Source organism: Dermacentor silvarum, chromosome 10 (genome assembly GCF_013339745.2).
Source record: "Dermacentor silvarum isolate Dsil-2018 chromosome 10, BIME_Dsil_1.4, whole genome shotgun sequence".
In the NCBI taxonomy this organism is placed as follows: domain Eukaryota; kingdom Metazoa; phylum Arthropoda; class Arachnida; order Ixodida; family Ixodidae; genus Dermacentor; species Dermacentor silvarum.
The window spans coordinates 119,374,871-119,394,663 of NC_051163.1; the positions used below are offsets into that span (position 1 = coordinate 119,374,871).

The following is a 19,793-nucleotide window of genomic DNA, read 5'->3' on the forward strand; positions in this document are numbered from 1 at the left end:
CGACACATATTTCAATTTACGAATTGCAGCCGCTTAGTTTGCAAGACGCATCCACTTTAAATGAATTTGCAGGATGACACCAGTTTCGAGATATTATTTCCCGAAATGTGGGACGAAATACATAGGCGTTCCAGTTATTTTTGTGCTTCAATTTATAAAACAGCATTTTGGTAAAAAAGTAAGTGGAACAACAGTGCATTTTTACGGCGGGTTTCATGGCGCATATCTCCAAACTAATTTCATTCTTGAAATTCATTGTAAATGGATATGCCTCACAAGCTCCCCGGCTGCAATTCGTAAATTGCAGTATGTGTCGTAAAGTGATTAAGTAAGAAGTTCATTAAACAATTTTGTTAATTAGTTGAATATGTCTTCCGATTTCTTGTGCAGTTCATGTCCCCCTCATCAAATGACCCAGCTCAACGATAAGAAATGCGCTACTTGCCACCGGCAATCTTTGAAAATTCCGTAAAGCTTAATTTTGAACACGCGGTATACAAAATTTTGCTCGTGCTCATTTCCCTAGAATCAATCGTGTGTGTACATAACTTATACATAATATCCAATGTTCTTTCAGCTTGTTCACAAAGGGGCCTAACAAGATGTTGAGGTGAAGCGCCAGGAGACTTTGGATGCCTCCGTAGCGAGGCTCCACGAAATAAAAGGAACGAGTACACCAGCTTCTAACAGCCTCCAGAAATCTTTTACGAGATACGTGACAGAAATGGTGGCATTGGATGGTCTTCCTCTCTCCGTAACAAATAATGTTGAATTCAAGCGTCTTGTTGAGTTTTTAAAGCCCGAGCTCACCCCGCCATCTCCGAGAACAGTTTCGCGGAAACTCGAAGCCCTGGCAACGAAAGTCGCGCTGCCACATCTTAACACAGAACTCTCCAATGCCCCAAGTAACAGTCTACATTTCATTGTCGACATCTGGTCTAGTCGATTGCGTCAGTCTGTCATGGGCATCAGGGTGCAGTATGGAAAAAACTGGAAACTGCAATTGTACACTGTATCTTTTCGGCACATTGAAGGCCGCCATACTGGGCAGAACATTAGAGAAACTTTTGTTGCTGAATTGCGGTCACGCGGCGTGACGGAGCCGCAGGTTGACACCGTAGTGTGTGATAATGCTGCAAACATGACAAAAGCGTTCAACATGACCGAACATTTCGGTGAAGAATAGCTGGATAGGGTTCCGGACGAAGAAGGCTCCGATCACAGTTTTCAAGAAGAGCCGCCTGAACCGGTCAGTGAAGAGATCACTTCCATCGCATCCTTCCACAGAGTGAGATGTGCCGCACACACACTGCAACTTCCCGTCAACGCAGCGCTGCGCAAAGACGAAGGGGCAAAGGAGATTCTGGCGCTCATTAATGCCACAGTGAATGTTTTTAGGCGCTCTTGCTACTGGACTGAACGTCTGAAGGTGCTTTGCGGAAAAGATTTGATCCCCCCTGCCGGAACAAGGTGGAATTCTCTGGTCGCGGCACTCAAGCGCTTGACGGAGGTAACATTTTGAACTTATAAATTATTGTGTTATTATCGCTTTGTTGAACTTGTCAGCATAGCGAACTTGCATAGGGCCGCGATCACTGCTAGCGTTGTAATCTGTAATCGAGACCACCAGCGGTAATGCTTTAAAAAGCACTCGAGGCGATCACGGCCAACGCTTGGAGGAATTTGATTCCAGCGAAGTGTGTTGAATTTTTCCTTCGGAAAATGGATTATGCTTATCAAGTCTGATGGGAGCATTTGATCGTCTCCAGCGTCATTGTCACTAGAGGAGAAACTCATAGGCGAACATGTACAGTTCTAATATAGACAATGTAGATAAATACAGGGGAGGGGGGGGGGTGGCAACATTCTGGTTAGACAACAAAAAACTGTTGCCTACATTCATCTTGCATTGTTTAGTTGTGCAGAAAATTTTCTAGCTATACCAAAACGCGAACGACCAGCAATAGAGACTGAACGCTGGTCTAAAATCGAAGTCCGAAAATCTTTAAAATGGGATACCAAATTAACACGGGGCGTCCTCTCCTTCCCTGTCCCGTTATGCGGCGTGTCGAAGTACGCACGCAATATACAAGGCAGACTGCGGACATGTAATAGAAGCTGCTTGACAGCGAGGGCTGCAGCATTCATTCCGCTCAGTTTTAATACAGCTTGAGCCAGCAGGCATTTTTAATGGCATTGGCAAAAAAGGCTCGCTATGGCCGCTTCCGCAAACAGTTCAATATCAGGCCTTTGTCGTGTATTTATATCAAGCCGTGTGATTTTGGCATTTGATTGCGATTAGAATTTGCAAGAACATTTACTGCTTCTTTTTCATGAATAGCCTTATTTTAAGCAGTGTTTTATTATTATTAATCGTCCTAGTCACTGCCTAAACGGAAACATACCGTAAACTTTGATTAATTTCCCTTTCTTCAAAAGCAGACACCTTGCTGATAAACGTATATCGGGCAAAGCTCTACTGTCCTTGGCTAAACTTTCTGTTTCAGATTGATGTCTTCAACTCCGTCATGGAAGTTCTGAAAGAATATAATGAAAGCAACCCGACAAGACGCATAAGCGTTTCTCAGATGGAAATGAATTCCGGTCGTTTTTGTGAAATTCTGGCGCTGCTCAGGCCTCTTGCAGACGCCACCGACCGGTTGCAATCGGACGGAGTGACGTCATGTGACTTACATATCAGCATTAGGTCATGCTACGCGCAAATCAACAATTGCCTGAGTTCTGAGTAAGTATGCTGTTCTGGGCACGAAAAAGTGGTAGGAAGGAAATAAAAATCTGGGTTCTGAATGTTCAATATCCTTGCGTAGGAAGCGACTTTCCTTGACATGTGAATGGTTCGCGACTAATTACGCATACCCGCGCGATTTCACTAACTCTCCTCGCATTTCGTCGCTTCGTCCTCTTGGCCATGAACTGTGAGAAACAAGATTAGCGTTAACATTTCGATATCCGATCAACAGGTTAAAGTACGAATAAGTGCAGCTAATACAGTTTTGAATCGTATAACGGTACCATGAATAGAAACAGCCTTTCTTTCCTTTTACAGGCTATTTGGCTCTCTAAAGCCTAGATACCTGATCAATAGGGTTATTGACCTACAAAGTGGCCGGTCGCGTTTTATTTTTTAATTATTGATTGCCATTATCTGGCTATATACCAAGCGATACCAGCAGTTTTTTATAACATAACGTTGCAGTAGTACTACATATTTTTATCTCAGGTCAGTAATTATTTATTCACTTTCAGATTTCCTGACCTAAAAAACACGGTCTTGGAGGAACTGAACAACCGCTTCGAAGAAGTGCTCTACGACGACTTTTTCGTGGCTTCAAATGTGCTCCATCCACGACAAAAACTCCGAGTATTTAATGCATCGGTTGCCCCAGGGCTTGCAAAGCCCACAGCAAACGAAGCAACAGCCGCTGTTGAAAGGCTACTTGAAGCCTACGTGCAGGTAGCTCACCTTATTTTACGAATGAGGAGAGTGAAAAATACTGATAGTGAAATCAATCTCATGAATAATCAAGTCAAATGTAAAGATAGTAACGAAGCTATATGCGGGTACCAAACGTGTCTTCCTGTCTGCCATGATCAGTAACTTCATAATTTAAATTATTGAGACTCCAAGGATGTCGCCTTCGATTCTGAGGCTGGCCGAACGTGATATCACAATGCATAAAGCTTTATTGAAGTGTAAAGTGGAAATCTAGAGGGTTGTTACGAATAGGTCCTTTTCATCCAGCGTTACAAATCGGCCAGGTGTTGGAAAGACACTGTGGTCGAAATTTTTCTCGTGCCGTGCACATTTATGAGTCGAAATGTGTGCATGTGTTGCTCTTTATTCCCAATATCGGCTGTCAACTAGTTCATTCATATTGATTTCACATAAAAGTTGCGCCGTGTTTATCTACCGAAGTTTTTTTTTTATTACAACGAGAGTCAGTTTCTATCGCGTACTTATGCCGATTCATTTACTAATACTTCCCTGCGAAGAGAGACAACCTTAGCTTGTGAACCAACCATTTACAGTATCGGATGTAATAATTTTGCCGATCAATTCGGCATTCAAATGACGCATTACGAGTTTTGTAACATCGCGTCCCTCGCGTAATATTTTCAAATATTTAATTGCGAGTCTTGTAACCTTAATGCGTCACTAATGTTGTATTTTCGCGCTTCTTTTGAACAGGGCCCAGTAGCCACTGCTGACAGAGCGTCCTCGCAACAGGCTCAATGTGACGTGCGGCAGGAAGGGATAGGCGACGCACGCGACCCCTACGCACTATTGGATGTCGTTTGTCGAACAGCACATCGCGAGCAATCGGAACTCGACAGGTACCTGAGCAGCACGTCGACAGCGGACGACGTGTTAGCTTATTGGCATAAGTATGGGGAAACATTCCCACGTCTCGCAAAGCTGGCAGTTGTGTGCTTAGGCGTGCCCGCATCATCTGGAGCAGTTGAAAGGCTGTTCTCAACGGCAGGGGCACACCAACGAGCAAGGAGAGCTTCACTCGCTGCACGCACCGTGGAACAGCTGGTACTCGTTTCCGAGCATGTCCGGAAGGAGAGGTCTGGCAAATGATGGTCCGGATCGAGATGGGAGGGGCGGAAGCGGGGTACGTTTATTGTCTCCGTTCTACACGCTGCGAGAGACAAAAGCAACAAGGCTTTAATAATACATGCCTAGCATTTTTCATTGTGGCTTCACTCAAGGTGTCGAATTCTTGGGACCCTCAACACCGGATGACATTTGCTGTGGGGCAGCCTCATATCTTGGGACATGGCACTACGTTTTTCTCAGAAGAAATGACTATATACATAAAAATACAAATGGAAAAAATATCAATACACTTTCTGTGACCTTTTAAATGAAAGCATTCACCAATGTCTCGCAGTTTTTACTATACCTTTATAGTGATGTTTAACAGTGACACTCTGAAAGTCACTGAATACTTTGTGTTAAACCTGCATTGCACTAATATAAATTATTTGCAAGAATTATTGCATCACGAATATGGAAGTTACAGCAGCAAACATTGTAACGAAAGTAACGAAACCGTATATCAAGGCAAAAAAAAAAGCGTTGGGTCATGTTGACAGGGAGTTGCAACTGACGCGACGTAGAATCAGATAGTGCTACATAAGTTGAGCGACGACCTTGTAATGTTGGGATGCTGTTAAGTTTCCATAACCAATATGCAATTAACAAAGCAGTTAGTGAATCGTATTGCACGAACTTCCCACAGTGTACTCACGTAATACATCTAACGTGATACAACTTAATTTCGCTTACATTGTGAAGATAGCATGTTGTCCAGCAAGTGCGCGCGGGCGCACTTGCTGTCTTTGCGACAACGAAACGAACGCCACACTGAAAACTAGCGAAGCCCAATCCCCCTTTGGCTTGAATGTCGGAGCAATGTAGAAACTTCTTATAGGGAAATGTGTGCGTGAGTTTTCCTACAGTGTTAGTATGGCCAGGGAGCGTAAAACTAATGAAAAATACAAGTAAAAATGCAAAAAACGAACATATGTAACAGCCTAATTAAAAAGTAAGACAAGAAAGCAATGAGTAATATAAATAAAAAGAAACTGAATTGAGCATATATACCGATGACATTTGGTGTTAATTAGGGCGAAATTAATCAAGACAGGTAATTATTGTTGAGTGATAAGGTACTTGATTATGATAGAGTTAATTACGGCACTCGAAACTACGACCATTGGTGGGAGTCGAACCCACTACCTTTGGTATTAAGGTGAAGTTAATTAAGGCACAGTTAATTAAGATAGAGTTAATTATGGTACTCGAACCCTCGACCTTTGGTGGTCGCAATGTTTTTGCATTCATCCATGTAGGGATAACCAAGTGCCCCTTCAATTTTAAATTAATTAATCGGTTAAGTATTACTAATCTTTGTTACTAATCAGCAGGCAAATCGGTTATTTAACTAATAAATAATTATTGCTAATAGATGTTCCTAATGAGCAGTTGTAGCGATCAGCAGGCCGATCGGTGCACTTCTTTAAAATGGTAGGATTAAATCCAAGACACGTTCTGTCGATATATACACTCTCTCAACACTTCATTTCTGGATAAAAGAAATGAAGCTAGCACTACTTTCTTTCATCATAGCACCACATTCACAAGTGCAATGTTCAAACCTACATGCGCTTTGCTTGCTTGCAAGCTGATTTTACTTGCACATTCAAGGCACATTCTCGCTGCAGGAACCGCTAATAAAAATTAAATTTGATAATATGGGTCGTCAACTCCTCTAAGTGCACACGGCATTTGAACACGCACAAGAGCGTCTCAAAAAGCACCGCGACTGCAGCAAAATACGCATGTATACACACCGCCAAACCACGTGAACAGCCACGGACAGTGGTTCGCCACCCCCAGGGCGCCGTGCTGACCGAGCAAAACCAAAGTGCGACAGCAGCACCGCGTGATCTTAAAATCGATGGCGGCTCCCACGCAGTCCCAGAAGTTTGAAAACTGAACCCATAAGTCGGCAGCGTGGGAGAATACTCAGTCACACTCACTCACGTTCACGCTCACATCCACTAACACTCACCCCCACTCACACTCACAACACTCACTCACGTTCACACTAACCTGCACTCACACTTATGTTCGCACTCACCTCCACTCACTGACATGCACTCGGCACGTTCAGACTCGCTTCCACTCACTTCCACTCACTCACGTTCGCATTCCCCTGCACTCGCACTCACAGGCACTCACTCATGTTCAAACACTCCTCCACTCACGTTCACACTTATCTCCACTCACTCACGTTCACTCTCATCTCCACTCAATCACAAGCACTCCCCACGTTTGCACTCACTTCCACTCACACTCACAAGCACTCACTCACGTTCACACATCTCCACTCAATCACAAGCACTCCCCACGTTTTCACTCACTTCCACTCACACTCACAAGCACTGACTCACGTTCCCACTCACCTCCACTCACTCACGTTCACACTCACCTCCACTCACTCACAAGCACTCAGGGCACTCAATCGCACTCCACTCACACTCAGTGGCACTCGCACTCACAGTCACCTCCACTCACACTCACCCACACTCACAGCACTCACTCACGTTCACACTCACCTCCACTCACACTCACTGGCACTCACTCGCACTCACACTCAGTAGCACTCACCTCCACTCACACTCACTGGCACTCACTCGCACTCGCACTCACCTCCACTCACAGTCAGTGGCACTCACTCGCACTCGCACTCACCCCCACTCACACTCAGTGGCACTCACTCGTACTCACACTCAGTAGCGCTCACCTCCACTCACACTCACTCACACTCACTGGTACTCACTCGCACCCGCACTCGCCTCCACTCACAGTCAGTGGCACTCACTCGCACTCGCACTCACCCCCACTCACACTCACTGGCACTCACTCGCACTCACACTCAGTAGCACTCACCTCCACTCACACTCACTGGCACTCGCACTCACCCCCACTCACAGTCAGTGGCACTCACTTGCACTCACCCCCACTCACAGTCAGTGGCACTCACTCGCACTCGCACTCACTCGCACTCACACTCAGTGGCACTCACCTCCACTCACACTCACTGGCACTCACTCGCACTCACCTCCACTCACACTCACGGCACTCACTCGCACTCGCACTCACCTCCACTCACAGGCACTAACTTGCACTCGCACTCACCTGCACTCACACTCACTGGCACTCACTCGCACTCGCACTCACCTGCACTCACACTCACTCATACTCGCACTCACCTGCACTCACACTCACTGGCACTCACTCGCACTCGCACTCACCTGCACTCACAATGAGTGGCACTCACTCGCACTCACGCCTTTGAAATGATTGCGAGTGAGTGCGCCGACCTATAGAAATGAGTCCAACGGTAAGTGGCACTTACTTGACATGGTTCATAACATCAAATTCCGCGTGTCAATTTAGACAGTCAAGTTAGCCAAGGAATATTTTTGTCGCATAGTATACCTAAGCACGTGTTGTTATTAAGCACGTGTTCAGATATAACGAACGTGCCTCAAGCGTCGAGCTCATGTATGCAGCTTTCTTGTTGTACTTAACAGCACAATTCAATTATCAAACTTTTTAATTATGCAGAAAAACTCGTGCTGGAGAGTTGTATATATTTATAGGCTATTGCAACTGCTGTCGCTCCGGGCGATTTGCCCCCTAGAAGCCTTTTGGAAAATCTGTCTGTAAACACAAAAATGGGTTATAGGTGTTACGTTTCAGCCGACATAAAATCCCTAGTTTTATATGCCTACACACGCGCACTGTCGTGTATTTCCCAATGCTCGGCGATTAGGTCGAGTTTACCACCTCTATAAAAAGTATTGCACGCTTCGTGTGATCCCAAGTGCTTTACGCTTACCAAACAGCCCTCTTCGTTTTCAATTCTGACCGCAAGTTGTTATTCTTGTTTTCTGCTTTCTGTATTTGAAGGTGCTGCCAACTGTGACGCCCACGCTTCGACCAATGATGAAAATGGATCGTCAGTAAATGGCAAGTTGCTCTGCGCTCAACAATATAGTCTGTATAGAATCGCTTTCAGCGGCGTTTACGGTCTGCACCGGCACGGCGACTGCGCATACCACAGCCATAAAAAATTTCGCGAGTGCCACTAACCAGGCGCACGGACACATGATCCGACCCGCGATGCCGATATATTAGTGCGCGAGCTCCCTTATCTTTAGCTTTACTTTCGCGGAAACTCCGCGCATCGTACCCTCACCACAATCGGCGCGCCTGCTCGGTTCCCTTTTTGTTAGACATAAGAGACAGAAAAGGCGCCTGTCCGTCCCGTTCACCACGGCTCTACAAGCGTTATTTATTTTTCTATGGCTTTGAGGGAAAATACTAACCTTAGGTATGTTTATTTTCCGAGGCTTTTCACAGGCTCAATCATGTTCACCAAACAAGAACATTGCGATTTTAATGGTTGCCCCGTGACCTTCTCAAGTAATATTTGAAGCACCGAAAACAATGTGTCAGAATTTTAGGACAAAGTCAAGAGTTGTCAATTTAGGAGCAGGCACCTCCCAAAGAAGCACATGGAGGCAATACTTTTTAACATTCATATAAATGATACAAAAATCATCAGTAGCTCGTCATACTGTATAATAGACTCAGATGACACTATCCACTTCTCACAACATGCTGATAAATGTATTAGTGAATGTCACATCCAGATAACATGGTGCTTGATAAGCTATCTTTGTGAAGGAACACAATCCTAACCAAGCCCCGTCACGTTAACGATGACATTTGGGAGCGAGAAACTTTGGCCGTGCCTTCTGGCAAAATAATCACGGAAAAAACTTCACTGTTGACCATCCATGCTATATCACGCCAAAATTTGAAGCAGTATTTTATTAAATGCGTGAATGTGAATGGCAATAACCAATGTCGTAGTTATGTTGGCTTTCTGTTGTATACTTTGAAATGTGTAAGAAATGTTTAGTCTTTAGTGCAATATGTGCTTGTGTAGTTGTTGTGTTGGAGAGATGTTTCACTATGACGTATCAGTTTGTGACCATATTAGAAAGTAACTGTGTATTGTAGAAATAATAATTTGTTTGGCCGAGATATTACTATGTATACCGTAATAAGCATGTTCGTCAATGCGTTAACTCATATATGAAGAATTTACTCAAAATGTCTGCTGCCTAATACATTAGGGGCAGAGGCCTTTGTCAGGACACTAAAAAAGCTTTTTAACACGAAAGTGTTTTATGCCGGGGTCCACCAAGACTTCACTGACGTATTTCCGTCACGGAAATACGTCATACGGAAATACGGAATGACGTTCTTACAATGTACACGAACATAATACAAAGAAAGAAACCAGAAGAAAAAGTTCCACAAACATGCAAAATTTGGAAATCGAACCCACGACCTCTCGGTCCGCGACGATAGATCGCCGAGCGTTTAACCCATTGCGCCACAAACGCATTTGCAGAGAGCTACACAGACGCGCCTTATATATCTAACACTCCTCCGTGTACCCGCGCTCTTGCTCGGGGCGGTGCCGCCGCCTACGAGCAGAAAAGAGAAGTACTGCATTATGACACTAACGCGCACCGACAGTGAACGCTTCGGTGGTCTCAGCACTATGACGCCTCGATGCCAGCATTCGAAGGGACGCTGGCATCAAGAAGCACTACCAACGCCACCTAGGTGGCGGTCACCGTACTCAGCACAGCGGAGCGTGGCCTCCGCAATTAGCTCTGAAAATGTTTCTGAAGTTGATCGCGGAGGCTGCAATTACGACGCGCTGTACGCGCTGATTTGACTCGGTGACGATTCAGTTACGTGCTTTGTCTTGCGCGTTGTATTAGTGTGTCAGTTACGTGCTTCGTCTTTCGCGTTGTGCTAGCGTGTGCAGCGTAGTGCAGCTTCCATATGCACGACGGTTGCTCATGGTCATCGACGTTGGTAGTCGTGATGGAGGAGACGTGCCACCAGGCGTCAGCGTGGGTGCATCAACGCCTAAGGGCGCTTTAGCCACAAAACACCAATAGACATTATATATCAATGTGCAATAAACATTACACTACTTCTGTGAAGACACGTTTCACTTTCGTGTTCTATACCGATTCCTATATAAGAGGGATCAACCACATTTTTTTCCCGTTGTCCTAGCACTTGCACTATTCGTTTTGTAAAGAACGAATGCTCAGTTAAAAGAATGATGGACAAAAATATAGGATGCCATGTTTCAATAAGCAACAAGTAAAGATAATGCCTGAAGAATGTATGTGCACTGTCAGGTCTACCTTAATGGTTTACTTACATTAGTGCTTTTGAACTATCAAACACAGGTTCAGCTGCATCCAGTGGTGCATCCACAAGCGGGGCTGGCCAGATAAGAAAGGCTGCTGCACGTGGTACGTATGCTTACAATACATTCACCATTGGTTCTAATGGAAATGAGGAGGGGGGCAGGGGTTATGGTTGCCTCCCTGAAGAGACCCTTTGTTTTTGTGTGACATCTCCAAATTTACACTGAAACAAGCTCCTCAGCTTCTAAAAACTTTTACGAGGTCACAAACAATATGATGTGAACTGTGTGTAAATGTTTGTTTCATCGCTGAAGTGCTGGAGGGGGATACCCACCATTCTCATTCATTGTACACAGCTCTAAAGTCAGTGTGTATACAACAAAACTCGTTCCAGGCTCAGAATAAGCAGTCTGCTGCTCAGAATAGGCTGCCCCATTAACAAAGGCTAACCTTTTTTTCTCGAAAGCACAATTTTGCTCCCTACAAAACCAGTCTGAGGCATCGGTACTGAACATTCTCTAAAAGTGAAATGCTTGGTGCAAATAAATGGCAGCAAAGAACGGTAGCTAGCTTATCTGGTTTAAGACAAACATATAGAAATATTCCCAATAACCTGTGCAGTTGAAAGTTGCAATTGGTATTGAGTTATTCAGTTTGCTCGTGTTAAAACGACATTCTCTAAACAGGATTCCAAATTTTTTGCCAGTTCATCGAATAGATTATTACTGCTTTTATCTTGTGTTATAGTTACATGGGTGCTGGTACGTCCGTACGAGCATACACAAACTGCATGTGCAGCTGTTTATCCCTAAGGGGGACGTGCATGATCAAAATTTTCTATTATCCGATTTATTTTTTTTCCGGATCCTCAGAACTTCATTTACCTCGTGGTGAAATATAACAAAATACACCATAGAAATCGAGAAAACAGCACTTTCCTAGGGTGATGTCATCAAAAATTGCCAAAAAATCGGATTTGGAGCTGTTTTATCAGCTTTCTTTTTTTGTGCAGTTGCTTTCAGTCATTCCAGTGCCATTTCACAACGAATGAAGAAAAAGTCATTCTGTCTTTTGCACTTAGATTCTTAATCATTGAGTGCAACAAAGCTGTCCATTTCATCTGCACCTTACAAATGTTTTTGCAAAGGTCATTAGTTAGACAGTATGCATAGGAAAGTTCAAAAAACAATTTGGTGCTCATTACGGCATTTTAAAAATAAACCAATAGCTTTAATGCACAGAATGGACCTATGCGGACATGCTGATGAGAAAATCTTGGCGTAATTAATAAAATCTTATGTGTGATTAATATTACGATGACCATTAGAGGCTGTCAAGTGTTGTAACTCTATAATGTAACTATAATTGATAGCACAAAACTGATTTCAGTTATGATATCAGCTAACAAATCACACATGCATGCCAAATTTCATCAATTTATTCCCATAAATAAAAAAACAGTCTTTATTGCCATGTCCCCAGCTGAAACTTCATTTTTGAAGTTTGAATCAATTATGTACTTTTCCTTGAAAGGTTAGTGCTGGGTACATTAAGCGAAATGGTGATAAATATTAAAAAAATGTATTTTGTTGTTGAACATTCCAGCTCCAGGGTGCGAATGGACAAGTGGAGAAACAAAGCTGCTGCTTGATTTGTATGGAACATACTTCCCTCAAGTGGGCCCTCTAAAAAATTCAAAAATAAAAAGGCAATGTTTGAAAAAATTGCAGCAGAGTTGAGACAAAGAATTGGCACGATCTAGAGCGGAGAGCAGTGTTGCACAAGATATAAAACAGTGCTAAAGAGAAAAAATGTAGCATCTGTTGAAAATAATATATCGGGCAATTCGCCAACTGAGGTCTCCTATGAGGATGAGCTGCATAAGATTAGGTGGCTCGACGACAGCCTGGAACCAGAGGTGGTGAGGGACGGAAGCGGTGTGGTGTCGAGAAAGACACATCCACAGTCACCAGCATCACAGTCCATCTACCTTGGCACATCTAGCCCTGCAAGTTCGGCTAGTAGTACCACAGAGGCTGCTGCTGGTTCCCTTGAGCAGGAGCAGCAGCCCGGAGATGATGGAAGAAAAAATCGGCTAAGTACAGCCCGGATGCTCCAAATCACTGCGTTCTTGGAGAAGGTTGAAGAGATAGAAGAGCACAGGGCAAAGCGGAAAGCAGAGAGAGACAACAAAAAAGAAGAAAGAAGACTTGAGAAGATGCAGCGGCGGGAGCAAATACATGCAGAAAAGATGAGCCTTCTGCGTGAAGCTTTTGGCCTCGACCAAAATGATTAAAATGCAATAAAAACATGTTTATTGCAAAGATGATGCTCCTTGACATTACACTAACAATACAGCAATCACACTTTTAGTGATGGAAGCGACATTTTACTTTCTGGAGCAGAAAAAATGCTAGTTACGAGCATCTATTGGTGTACTTGAAGCAGATGGCAAGATATTCCATACGACTCCTGGAGTTAAAAGCATCACTAAAGCATCTCATAACTATTAGTATTTATTATGAAACATATTGCTCATGCACTAATCAATGCAAGTTGCAAGAAACAAACAATTCGGAAGATGGATTGGTCTCAAACGCACAGTAAAATGAGCTATCTATTAAAAATACCAGTACTTGTGGCAGAAATGACATCAAACCAGTAAAGCTAAGCAACACATTATAGAAGTAACCACAATCACATATAACCGTTGCCAAAGCAGCAGTTAATAATCAGTATGAGATCGAATTCATCTCGGTCACTTTTACATTTCACAAAAATACTCTGCAAGTCGAGTTCAAAAATACAGCTAAATGAGCTATATATTTAAAATACCTGTTCTTGTGGCAGAAACGATATCAAAGCCGATAAAGCTGAGCATCACAATTAAAAGTAATTAGTCACATATCACAGTTGCCACAGCAGCAGTTGGTAATCAGTATGAGATCGAATTTCCCAGCACCGTTTCAGAGCAGTTACTAACAAAAATGAGTTTGGAGCAGCATTTATCTTTTGGAGCACCACTTCCATCCCTGCAGTTTGAAAATGCATAACATTGCACATGCATGTACACAACCCTACTTTTTTCCCCTCTGAGAATTGTACGGACGATGTAAAAGAAAACTGTTACACAATTATTGTCTTGTGTGTAAAATATTTGTTAATGTAACTTTTTTACTTATCTAGGTACTTTTATGTAATTACGCTTCATAAACAGCAGCCGCCATAAATTCTTTCTGAATAACAATTGGGGGGGCCCCATTAGCAAATTTGTTGGATTGCCAAAACAGTTTATCTCGTAAATGCACAACTTATGTTAATTAACCTTTCAAAGATTAATGCAAAGCATTTGTGGTGTGCCTTTCAGCTTGTCTCATTGGCCTGTCGATTATGCGACTGATTGGTTAAAAGAAGCGATAGGTTGTACCGCTTGCTCTGCCATGGTTGGGTCTTATAACTGCTACAATAAAGTTTTGCATTCTATAACTGTTCCTGGTAACTCATACAGTCTTTGGCACATCTTGGGCACTTTTTGCTAGGTGGGTAGGTTCCTCTCTAGCATTGCTTGAATCAAGCGCCCCCGCTTTTCCTCCCCTTGTCGACGCAGTGCGGCTTCACTCGATGTCAGGGGGCCGCAGTTGTGGCTGCCATTATCTGGTGGTGCTTGCCAGTTCCATGCTGTGCTTACATCGTCACTGTATGGTGGCACATCTACATCCCCAGAACTAATGCACAGGTTGTGCAATACACAAGAAATTATGAACTTATTTATTTTGTCTACAAAAAAAAAGAAGTCCAGGTGCAGCAGCTAGCAGAACCTGCCCTTGAGGTCACCAAAGGTATTCTCAATTTTCACTCTGGTGGCAGTAAATTTTATATTAAAGGCACGTTGACTTGAATTCAGATGGCCATAGTCCCGAAATGGTGTGATGAGGTAATCCCGAAGTGGATAAGCAGCATCTCCAAGAACATGAAACTTTCCAAAGCAACAAATGCCAGGCAACCGCTCTGCCAGCCTAGACTTCCTGAAAATTCTGGAGTCATGGATTTTGCTAGGACTGCCAACTGTGACGTCCAGAAACTTGTGGTAGTCGCACACAGCTTGAAGAGTCAACGATGGATAGCTGTGCCTGTTGACATATGTAGAGCGAACCTTTTTAGCAGGGCACCGGACACTTATATATGATTCATCAATACATCCAATTGTATTGGGCACTCCCGACACCTGCAATATTAAGAGAAATTTGTAGCGGCAGCAGCACGGGCGTCTCATGAGAATTACGTAGACACTCGCGTCTACACAAGGCACAAGCGGCTGGCACGCACTGGCCCATCTAGCGTTCCGAGAGAGGATTAAAAATGCTACGCTAAGAGATGAAGTGTCAGTTTATCTTCTCCCGCTAAAGCCCGAGACTTTACCAGTCTACGTGGTCACTCGTCGCCACAAATTAAAGAACACCTGTGACAGAAATTAAAAATTTAAGCAGCTTAACTGAATTGAATGAGTAGCTTTTTTGGCCTAAATGGGGATCAAGTTTAATCGGGGGAAAAGCATCATGTTGCAGACTATTGTTGCTAAATAGAGTGCATGGCATCAATAAAACAGTGAAACATCAATAAAATTCTTACCTGCTCAAAGTCTTCTGACAGCTGATCAAGGTCTGCTGGAAACATAATTTGCTTGGCGATTTCCACCAAATACTCAAGCATGCGCTCAACAATCCTAAATGCTGTAGCTTCCCCAATGCCGAATCGACTGGCTACGTCCCTTAAGCACGCCTTCTTTGCAGCAAACCTGAAAAAGTATGCATATTTTATGAACAATCCGTATAACCAACGAGTTGGATGGAATACCTGCAATAAAATGCTAACCGTTCAAATAATGTTATGTCCTTTAATCTGTTCTGGCGCTATACACGATAATGGAGCTTGCAAGCTTTGTACCAAAAAAGTAGGAAGATTTGGAATATTAGCCAGGTATGCAATGTACTGCTGACTCCTTATTGCTTCTCGGACGGAAATAGGGGTGGAAGCCTGGCTATGACATGCTGCTTCTATGCCTATGATGCTATCCCTATGACACAGGTGTCTGCACAAATGTTAAAATTTTATCCTTTCACATCTGCAACCGAATTGTGCAAGAAAAAATGGTGCCTAGCTTGTAAAAGCTACAGTGTGTATATAAGTGGCCCTTGCGTAAATCGTTTTCTTCGCCATTTACGAAGGCGGTTCAGGTGTGTTGCATGTGAACCAGGGGATCTCACGCTGGACATTTATGCAGTGTCGGCAATCTTCAAATTCAATATAAAGAGATAGAAACAATTTCTGCGTAAAGAAGTCAATGTACGTTTCACGAAAATATACATTTAAGGTTTTGAATGACTTCGGAATGCAAAAATATGAGCGCTTGATCTAAACGCACACCTTGTGCGTTTTGATCGAGCGGCCGTGACAGAACGAACCACCACAGAATTGCATTATATTTCACTACTTCAAGAAAGCATGACCTAAGGTTAAGTAAACAGGCCGACAAGACTTAAAACAACTCGTTGACTCACCAGATGAAGACCAGAACGTGCTCTTCAGCGGTTTTAGAAGGGGACCCGCCACGATCACTGCGAGGATAGAAATCAGAGTTCTCGAACCTACTGATCAGGCAGTCCGCGACAGCTCTCGAAACTCTGAAGTTCCTGCGGAACTGCAAACAAGTAAATATTTAGCAGACGGAATAACGAGATATCTGCAGTATAGTGGGGCTATGCTTACCTCCTCATCTGAGTACTGCCGCACAACGTCCTCAACGAATCCGACAATCCTCGGACATTTGCGCGGCGGTTCAGAGAAGGCCTCGCGATAGAAGGCTTCGTACAGCGCCTGAGTAACCTCATAATCGCTGCCGTCCGAGCTGGAAGAGCTACTGCTTGAACTGCTCTGATCGGTAAACGCGAGCGCTACAGCAGCAGCGAACGCAGCCATTTTGCGAAGCAACACAATGTTGAGCGTACCGATTTCACTTGAAGACGGAAGTGACGCGAGCTATCTCCGCCCGAATCCGCGCCTCGGTGGCGGAGCAAGTGAGAGCGATCGGGCGCGGAGCGAGTTGATCCGAAACGACCAGTGGAAAGCGCGAACCCGCTCCTGATCGACCAGTGAAATTCGGATTCGTTGCCGCGGAGCAAGAAATCCTGCTCCGAATCGACCAGTGAAAAACGCCATAAGTGAGCGGCGGTTCTTTCGTTCTTCAGCCGAAGGCGAGGGGGTGAAGGCGACTCTTGCTAGGAAGGGCGGGAGGGCAGTTGCTTTCCCGTACCGCTAATAGATGGCGCGGAAGTCGCACCCAGCAGGAGACCCGGCTCTGACGGACCACATCAGCACGGCTCTCTGAACGCGAGAGAACCGCCGCTCATTTTTACTGAACGACCGCTCACTCGCTCTTTAAAAGAGCCGCTCACAAGATGCGGCTCGCTCCTGAGCGACCCATCTCTACCCCGAACAACCGCAAGCACGTGGTGGAGGGTTTTGGTGAACAAAATTTGAATTTCTCACAGTGAAATCCGTCAGAAAAATGGTAAAGTTCCACTTAACAACAACCTACAGACACGGTGGCCTCGAACTGTTATTTGAAAGTACAAGAAAACATAATTCTGTTGCGAAGAAACTCAAACACAAACCCCTTTTCGAGCATTTCTACCAACCCAACCCGGTGCGCTCGGATGATATACTTGCGGAAGTGCTATCCAGATGGCGCTCGCATCCTCGGCAGGCAGCAAGAAATTGCCAAAGAATATATCTACGATAATTCTAGGGGAAGCTCTTTGTTGTTTGAAGACAGGTCGGGAGTATTGCGGACTAAGATGTACCGAGTCAAGTACCAAGGTATGGACACGTTGTGATGTGCGTGTGGAGAAGAGGAAACGGCTGAACACCTCATACTTTTCTGTAAAGGGCTTAACCCTACAGTGCAAGGCAACGGGGCTGATTTTTTCAAAGCATTGGGGTTTAGGGACAGTGAAGGCAAAATAAACTTTAAGCGGGTAGAAATAACCAAACAGAGGTTATCTGATTGGTGGATAAAATCAAGGCAGGGGTGAAATTTCACCCACCACAAAGTACAAAATATGTTAATAGTCATGGCTAGGTGGCGTATGCCACCGCCCGGTTTAAAGGGTTCAGCCTCTTCCATCCATCCATCCATCCATTCATCGGCTAGGGTGCCTCGATGCCAGCGCCGCCGTTCAGGGTGGTGCCATCCTTTGACCGCCCCCGCGCCGCTGCTTTCTCGCTGCGACGCCATCTTGAGTCACAGCGAGCGGTGCGATTGCTTGGTGCCGGTGCTTAGTCCGAGACACCGTGCGCGCGGATGCTCCGCTGACGCTTCTACTTGCTGGACAGTGTTCAGCCGCATGAATGCAAGCTTGTCAAGTGCATCGAGTCGACATGACGGGCTGTTGTGTTCCCAAGTGCACCGGATCGACGCGTAAAGGGCTTCGTTGTTTACGCTTCCCCCGGGACTCAGAGCGAAGGAAGAGATGGGAAGCCCAAGTAAAGCGGTATCACTGGAAGCTTCTACATTTGCGAGGTAAGTTTCAAGAAAGTTTAGACTATCGCACCGTGTTTTTCATTGAAATAAGAAAGTGTTCTCTGATCCTCGCCACGTACCTACGTTCGCTGCACCTACGTTCGCTGCACCACGTACCTACGTTCGCTACGTTCACTGCACCGATGCTGTCCGAGTAGCCTATGGTTTGCGAGCGCGCGTCGCATAGGCTTTTGCCGTTTTGATCGGCGCAGTCTATGCGAGTAGTACCCTTATTTTAAGGACTGACGAAGATGCTTCGCCGCGAAATAGTCTTACATTAGCTACAAATCGTCATGTAAACCACCTATTTTACTTTATCACGGGAAGCACACATCATGTGTGTCTCTTATTTCTTTTTTTTTCTCAGTTTATTCTTTCGCTACTGGTTATTTGGGACTAAAGAATTCAGTGCTTCTTCTGGGGAGAGCGGCTGTTGTGTACGTGGCAAGCCAAGCATTGTGATTTTCTCTGATTTCTCAGCAGATATATTGCGGATCTCAGGTTGTTACGTTATATAGCTAATCTTTTAGACGAATATATTTGTAGGGTGGTGCTCGTAAGCCGATGGTCATTAGTGCTCATTCACGATTGTAGTGGTTACTGTGACGGTCTTTAAGTGCCTGTGCACGGTATGCCCAGGTGTAGTAGAGTTGAGGGGCATGATGGTACCAAAATGTTTCGGCGCTTTCTGGCATGGTGTCTGTTGTAGCCTGTGCATTTCTTCGAAACGTGTGACGCGAGGTAATAATACAGCATTACTTCTGCGAAAATTTATTTTTAAGCACTGTAATGGGTTCTCTGCATTTACAAGGCAACTTTTTATATCAATAATCACTTTTGTTGCTTTACTTGTACTTAGAAACACTTTGAAGAGGAGCAGTACGAAGGAAATCGACAGGATGGGCGCCGTCTGTTGAAGTCAACAGCCTTACATCATCATGGACTATATTTTCGAAGTGAAAAACATTGCTAATCTGTATTTGATTGTCTTAGTTTCATTTACGGTTTTTGTACGCGATATGTATGCAGTGTTGTTTATTTTTTCAATGTAGTTATCAGTCTTCTAATGCTTATTTATAAAATGTTCTGTACTCGCCATCGATGTGTTTGGCTGATGCGACGTATTCGATGGTAGCTGATGTATTCTGGCTGGATATCTTCATTAATATTACCCGCGGTTGCGTTTTCTTGTTTGTATTCTTGTTTTCGATTTATATTGTGTGTAATAAGGTTGATGTACTCACGTGAAATCCCCCCATCTAATGAATAAATAAAAAAAAACTCTCCCAACCCCGCTTTGTGTGTGTCGAGCCTACCTTGCGAATTTTTTTTTATCTCGTCTTTCAACACAACCTTCAGGCGC

At 44.3% G+C, this 19,793-nt stretch overlaps 1 pseudogene; it reads right to left on the reverse strand.

The window, feature by feature from the left end:
* Positions 1 to 14,309: 14,309 nt before the first annotated feature.
* LOC119431800 (uncharacterized) lies at positions 14,310 to 16,851 on the reverse strand (annotated as a pseudogene).
* Positions 16,852 to 19,793: the final 2,942 nt, after the last annotated feature.